Source organism: Hoplias malabaricus, unplaced genomic scaffold (assembly GCF_029633855.1).
Source record: "Hoplias malabaricus isolate fHopMal1 unplaced genomic scaffold, fHopMal1.hap1 scaffold_118, whole genome shotgun sequence".
Taxonomy (NCBI): domain Eukaryota; kingdom Metazoa; phylum Chordata; class Actinopteri; order Characiformes; family Erythrinidae; genus Hoplias; species Hoplias malabaricus.
The window spans coordinates 1-7,447 of NW_027101110.1; the positions used below are offsets into that span (position 1 = coordinate 1).

Sequence of the window (7,447 nt, forward strand, 5' to 3'; positions counted from 1 at the left end):
TTGCTGCCTCATTCACCACCTCCACACACCCACACCAGCGTGGCTTTATGCTTTCAAGTCTGCAAGTCTTTTAGGGAGGCAAGATAATGTTTGAGAAATTTGAATGGAACAGTGTAAATGATCCGTCACTGCCTTCAGCAGATTGCACTCTGGCATGCCAGCGCATCTGCAGGCAGGCACCTGGCCATGATATCCGGCAGTGGCGCGAGGGAAAAGAAAAGTCTTCTTCGAGCCGGATTTGAACCCGCGACCTAAGGATTGCCTTATTAACAACTACAGTCCTCCGCTCTACCAACTGAGCTATCAAAGGCGCTAGCCTAAAGAGTTGGACTGAAAACTGACAAGTGCATTTAGGACAGACTCGGATGCTCTCCTATGATTGTAGAACGAGTACATCTGGCAAAAGCCTAGCCCTAGCCCCTGAACTTAATCCTATCTCCTTCCTTTCAGAGGTGGCTGAAAACGGTGTCCCTGGTGGTCTAGTGGCTAGGATTCGGCGCTTTCACCGCCGCGGCCCGGGTTCGATTCCCGCTCAGGGAAGCGTGTGCTTTCTTGCACACCAAGTCCACTACAAGACTCTGGAAGCCCCCCACCCACATGCTGTGTAGGTTAAAGGAATGTAAAGCGTCCTCCTTCTGCTACTTCCTTTTTTGCCAAACTTCTAAACGACACGTTGCTGCCTCATTCACCACCTCCACACACCCACACCAGCGTGGCTTTATGCTTTCAAGTCTGCAAGTCTTTTAGGGAGGCAAGATAATGTTTGAGAAATTTGAATGGAACAGTGTAAATGATCCGTCACTGCCTTCAGCAGATTGCACTCTGGCATGCCAGCGCATCTGCAGGCAGGCACCTGGCCATGATATCCGGCAGTGGCGCGAGGGAAAAGAAAAGTCTTCTTCGAGCCGGATTTGAACCCGCGACCTAAGGATTGCCTTATTAACAACTACAGTCCTCCGCTCTACCAACTGAGCTATCAAAGGCGCTAGCCTAAAGAGTTGGACTGAATACTGACAAGTGCATTTAGGACAGACTCGGATGCTCTCCTATGATTGTAGAACGAGTACATCTGGCAAAAGCCTAGCCCTAGCCCCTGAACTTAATCCTATCTCCTTCCTTTCAGAGGTGGCTGAAAACGGTGTCCCTGGTGGTCTAGTGGCTAGGATTCGGCGCTTTCACCGCCGCGGCCCGGGTTCGATTCCCGCTCAGGGAAGCGTGTGCTTTCTTGCACACCAAGTCCACTACAAGACTCTGGAAGCCCCCCACCCACATGCTGTGTAGGTTAAAGGAATGTAAAGCGTCCTCCTTCTGCTACTTCCTTTTTTGCCAAACTTCTAAACGACACGTTGCTGCCTCATTCACCACCTCCACACACCCACACCAGCGTGGCTTTATGCTTTCAAGTCTGCAAGTCTTTTAGGGAGGCAAGATAATGTTTGAGAAATTTGAATGGAACAGTGTAAATGATCCGTCACTGCCTTCAGCAGATTGCACTCTGGCATGCCAGCGCATCTGCAGGCAGGCACCTGGCCATGATATCCGGCAGTGGCGCGAGGGAAAAGAAAAGTCTTCTTCGAGCCGGATTTGAACCCGCGACCTAAGGATTGCCTTATTAACAACTACAGTCCTCCGCTCTACCAACTGAGCTATCAAAGGCGCTAGCCTAAAGAGTTGGACTGAATACTGACAAGTGCATTTAGGACAGACTCGGATGCTCTCCTATGATTGTAGAACGAGTACATCTGGCAAAAGCCTAGCCCTAGCCCCTGAACTTAATCCTATCTCCTTCCTTTCAGAGGTGGCTGAAAACGGTGTCCCTGGTGGTCTAGTGGCTAGGATTCGGCGCTCTCACCGCCGCGGCCCGGGTTAGATTCCCGCTCAGGGAAGCGTGTGCTTTCTTGCACACCAAGTCCACTACAAGACTCTGGAAGCCCCCCACCCACATGCTGTGTAGGTTAAAGGAATGTAAAGCGTCCTCCTTCTGCTACTTCCTTTTTTGCCAAACTTCTAAACGACACGTTGCTGCCTCATTCACCACCTCCACACACCCACACCAGCGTGGCTTTATGCTTTCAAGTCTGCAAGTCTTTTAGGGAGGCAAGATAATGTTTGAGAAATTTGAATGGAACAGTGTAAATGATCCGTCACTGCCTTCAGCAGATTGCACTCTGGCATGCCAGCGCATCTGCAGGCAGGCACCTGGCCATGATATCCGGCAGTGGCGCGAGGGAAAAGAAAAGTCTTCTTCGAGCCGGATTTGAACCCGCGACCTAAGGATTGCCTTATTAACAACTACAGTCCTCCGCTCTACCAACTGAGCTATCAAAGGCGCTAGCCTAAAGAGTTGGACTGAAAACTGACAAGTGCATTTAGGACAGACTCGGATGCTCTCCTATGATTGTAGAACGAGTACATCTGGCAAAAGCCTAGCCCTAGCCCCTGAACTTAATCCTATCTCCTTCCTTTCAGACGTGGCTGAAAACGGTGTCCCTGGTGGTCTAGTGGCTAGGATTCGGCGCTCTCACCGCCGCGGCCCGGGTTCGATTCCCGCTCAGGGAAGCGTGTGCTTTCTTGCACACCAAGTCCACTACAAGACTCTGGAAGCCCCCCACCCACATGCTGTGTAGGTTAAAGGAATGTAAAGCGTCCTCCTTCTGCTACTTCCTTTTTTGCCAAACTTCTAAACGACACGTTGCTGCCTCATTCACCACCTCCACACACCCACACCAGCGTGGCTTTATGCTTTCAAGTCTGCAAGTCTTTTAGGGAGGCAAGATAATGTTTGAGAAATTTGAATGGAACAGTGTAAATGATCCGTCACTGCCTTCAGCAGATTGCACTCTGGCATGCCAGCGCATCTGCAGGCAGGCACCTGGCCATGATATCCGGCAGTGGCGCGAGGGAAAAGAAAAGTCTTCTTCGAGCCGGATTTGAACCCGCGACCTAAGGATTGCCTTATTAACAACTACAGTCCTCCGCTCTACCAACTGAGCTATCAAAGGCGCTAGCCTAAAGAGTTGGACTGAAAACTGACAAGTGCATTTAGGACAGACTCGGATGCTCTCCTATGATTGTAGAACGAGTACATCTGGCAAATGCCTAGCCCTAGCCCCTGAACTTAATCCTATCTCCTTCCTTTCAGACGTGGCTGAAAACGGTGTCCCTGGTGGTCTAGTGGCTAGGATTCGGCGCTCTCTCAGCCGCGGCCTGGGTTCGATTCCCGGTCAGGGAAGCGTGTGCTTTCTTGCACACCAAGTCCACTACAAGACTCTGGAAGCCCCCCACCCACATGCTGTGTAGGTTAAAGGAATGTAAAGCGTCCTCCTTCTGCTACTTCCTTTTTTGCCAAACTTCTAAACGACACGTTGCTGCCTCATTCACCACCTCCACACACCCACACCAGCGTGGCTTTATGCTTTCAAGTCTGCAAGTCTTTTAGGGAGGCAAGATAATGTTTGAGAAATTTGAATGGAACAGTGTAAATGATCCGTCACTGCCTTCAGCAGATTGCACTCTGGCATGCCAGCGCATCTGCAGGCAGGCACCTGGCCATGATATCCGGCAGTGGCGCGAGGGAAAAGAAAAGTCTTCTTCGAGCCGGATTTGAACCCGCGACCTAAGGATTGCCTTATTAACAACTACAGTCCTCCACTCTACCAACTGAGCTATCAAAGGCGCTAGCCTAAAGAGTTGGACTGAAAACTGACAAGTGCATTTAGGACAGACTCGGATGCTCTCCTATGATTGTAGAACGAGTACATCTGGCAAAAGCCTAGCCCTAGCCCCTGAACTTAATCCTATCTCCTTCCTTTCAGACGTGGCTGAAAACGGTGTCCCTGGTGGTCTAGTGGCTAGGATTCGGCGCTCTCACCGCCGCGGCCCGGGTTAGATTCCCGCTCAGGGAAGCGTGTGCTTTCTTGCACACCAAGTCCACTACAAGACTCTGGAAGCCCCCCACCCACATGCTGTGTAGGTTAAAGGAATGTAAAGCGTCCTCCTTCTGCTACTTCCTTTTTTGCCAAACTTCTAAACGACACGTTGCTGCCTCATTCACCACCTCCACACACCCACACCAGCGTGGCTTTATGCTTTCAAGTCTGCAAGTCTTTTAGGGAGGCAAGATAATGTTTGAGAAATTTGAATGGAACAGTGTAAATGATCCGTCACTGCCTTCAGCAGATTGCACTCTGGCATGCCAGCGCATCTGCAGGCAGGCACCTGGCCATGATATCCGGCAGTGGCGCGAGGGAAAAGAAAAGTCTTCTTCGAGCTGGATTTGAACCCGCGACCTAAGGATTGCCTTATTAACAACTACAGTCCTCCGCTCTACCAACTGAGCTATCAAAGGCGCTAGCCTAAAGAGTTGGACTGAAAACTGACAAGTGCATTTAGGACAGACTCGGATGCTCTCCTATGATTGTAGAACGAGTACATCTGGCAAATGCCTAGCCCTAGCCCCTGAACTTAATCCTATCTCCTTCCTTTCAGACGTGGCTGAAAACGGTGTCCCTGGTGGTCTAGTGGCTAGGATTCGGCGCTCTCTCAGCCGCGGCCTGGGTTCGATTCCCGGTCAGGGAAGCGTGTGCTTTCTTGCACACCAAGTCCACTACAAGACTCTGGAAGCCCCCCACCCACATGCTGTGTAGGTTAAAGGAATGTAAAGCGTCCTCCTTCTGCTACTTCCTTTTTTGCCAAACTTCTAAACGACACGTTGCTGCCTCATTCACCACCTCCACACACCCACACCAGCGTGGCTTTATGCTTTCAAGTCTGCAAGTCTTTTAGGGAGGCAAGATAAAGTTTGAGAAATTTGAATGGAACAGTGTAAATGATCCGTCACTGCCTTCAGCATATTGCACTCTGGCATGCCAGCGCATCTGCAGGCAGGCACCTGGCCATGATATCCGGCAGTGGCGCGAGGGAAAAGAAAAGTCTTCTTCGAGCCGGATTTGAACCCGCGACCTAAGGATTGCCTTATTAACAACTACAGTCCTCCGCTCTACCAACTGAGCTATCAAAGGTGCTAGCCTAAAGAGTTGGACTGAAAACTGACAAGTGCATTTAGGACAGACTCGGATGCTCTCCTATGATTGTAGAACGAGTACATCTGGCAAAAGCCTAGCCCTAGCCCCTGAACTTAATCCTATCTCCTTCCTTTCAGAGGTGGCTGAAAACGGTGTCCCTGGTGGTCTAGTGGCTAGGATTCGGCGCTCTCACCGCCGCGGCCCGGGTTCGATTCCCGCTCAGGGAAGCGTGTGCTTTCTTGCACACCAAGTCCACTACAAGACTCTGGAAGCCCCCCACCCACATGCTGTGTAGGTTAAAGGAATGTAAAGCGTCCTCCTTCTGCTACTTCCTTTTTTGCCAAACTTCGAAACGACACGTTGCTGCCTCATTCACCACCTCCACACACCCACACCAGCGTGGCTTTATGCTTTCAAGTCTGCAAGTCTTTTAGGGAGGCAAGATAATGTTTGAGAAATTTGAATGGAACAGTGTAAATGATCCGTCACTGCCTTCAGCAGATTGCACTCTGGCATGCCAGCGCATCTGCAGGCAGGCACCTGGCCATGATATCCGGCAGTGGCGCGAGGGAAAAGAAAAGTCTTCTTCGAGCCGGATTTGAACCCGCGACCTAAGGATTGCCTTATTAACAACTACAGTCCTCCGCTCTACCAACTGAGCTATCAAAGGCGCAAGCCTAAAGAGTTGGACTGAAAACTGACAAGTGCATTTAGGACAGACTCGGATGCTCTCCTATGATTGTAGAACGAGTACATCTGGCAAAAGCCTAGCCCTAGCCCCTGAACTTAATCCTATCTCCTTCCTTTCAGAGGTGGCTGAAAACGGTGTCCCTGGTGGTCTAGTGGCTAGGATTCGGCGCTCTCACCGCCGCGGCCCGGGTTAGATTCCCGCTCAGGGAAGCGTGGGCTTTCTTGCACACCAAGTCCACTACAAGACTCTGGAAGCCCCCCACCCACATGCTGTGTAGGTTAAAGGAATGTAAAGCGTCCTCCTTCTGCTACTTCCTTTTTTGCCAAACTTCTAAACGACACGTTGCTGCCTCATTCACCACCTCCACACACCCACACCAGCGTGGCTTTATGCTTTCAAGTCTGCAAGTCTTTTAGGGAGGCAAGATAATGTTTGAGAAATTTGAATGGAACAGTGTAAATGATCCGTCACTGCCTTCAGCAGATTGCACTCTGGCATGCCAGCGCATCTGCAGGCAGGCACCTGGCCATGATATCCGGCAGTGGCGCGAGGGAAAAGAAAAGTCTTCTTCGAGCCGGATTTGAACCCGCGACCTAAGGATTGCCTTATTAACAACTACAGTCCTCCGCTCTACCAACTGAGCTATCAAAGGCGCTAGCCTAAAGAGTTGGACTGAAAACTGACAAGTGCATTTAGGACAGACTCGGATGCTCTCCTATGATTGTAGAACGAGTACATCTGGCAAAAGCCTAGCCCTAGCCCTTGAACTTAATCCTATCTCCTTCCTTTCAGACGTGGCTGAAAACGGTGTCCCTGGTGGTCTAGTGGCTAGGATTCGGCGCTCTCACAGCCACGGCCCGGGTTCGATTCCCGCTCAGGGAAGCGTGTGCTTTCTTGCACACCAAGTCCACTACAAGACTCTGGAAGCCCCCCACCCACATGCTGTGTAGGTTAAAGGAATGTAAAGCGTCCTCCTTCTGCTACTTCCTTTTTTGCCAAACTTCTAAACGACACGTTGCTGCCTCATTCACCACCTCCACACACCCACACCAGCGTGGCTTTATGCTTTCAAGTCTGCAAGTCTTTTAGGGAGGCAAGATAATGTTTGAGAAATTTTAATGGAACAGTGTAAATGATCCGTCACTGCCTTCAGCAGATTGCACTCTGGCATGCCAGCGCATCTGCAGGCAGGCACCTGGCCATGATATCCCGCAGTGGCGCGAGGGAAAAGAAAAGTCTTCTTCGAGCCGGATTTGAACCCACGACCTAAGGATCGCCTTATTAACAACTACAGTCCTCCACTCTACCAACTGAGCTATCAAAGGCGCTAGCCTAAAGAGTTGGACTGAAAACTGACAAGTGCATTTAGGACAGACTCGGATGCTCTCCTATGATTGTAGAACGAGTACATCTGGCAAAAGCCTAGCCCTAGCCCCTGAACTTAATCCTATCTCCTTACTTTCAGACGTGGGTGAAAACGGTGTCCCTGGTGGTCTAGTGGCTAGGATTCGGCGCTCTCACCGCCGCGGCCCGGGTTAGATTCCCGCTCAGGGAAGCGTGTGCTTTCTTGCACACCAAGTCCACTACAAGACTCTGGAAGCCCCCCACCCACATGCTGTGTAGGTTAAAGGAATGTAAAGCGTCCTCCTTCTGCTACTTCCTTTTTTGCCAAACTTCTAAACGACACGTTGCTGCCTCATTCACCACCTCCACACACCCACACCAGCGTGGC

At 50.8% G+C, this 7,447-nt stretch overlaps 2 non-coding genes across 2 annotated transcripts; both read left to right on the top strand.

The window, feature by feature from the left end:
• The first annotated feature begins 468 nt into the window (after positions 1-468).
• trnae-uuc (transfer RNA glutamic acid (anticodon UUC)) lies at positions 469-540 on the top strand. Its single transcript has one exon. It is a non-coding gene; the product is annotated as a tRNA-Glu (tRNA).
• Positions 541-1,141: 601 nt separating this feature from the next.
• On the top strand, positions 1,142-1,213 carry trnae-uuc (transfer RNA glutamic acid (anticodon UUC)). Its single transcript has one exon. It is a non-coding gene; the product is annotated as a tRNA-Glu (tRNA).
• Positions 1,214-7,447: the final 6,234 nt, after the last annotated feature.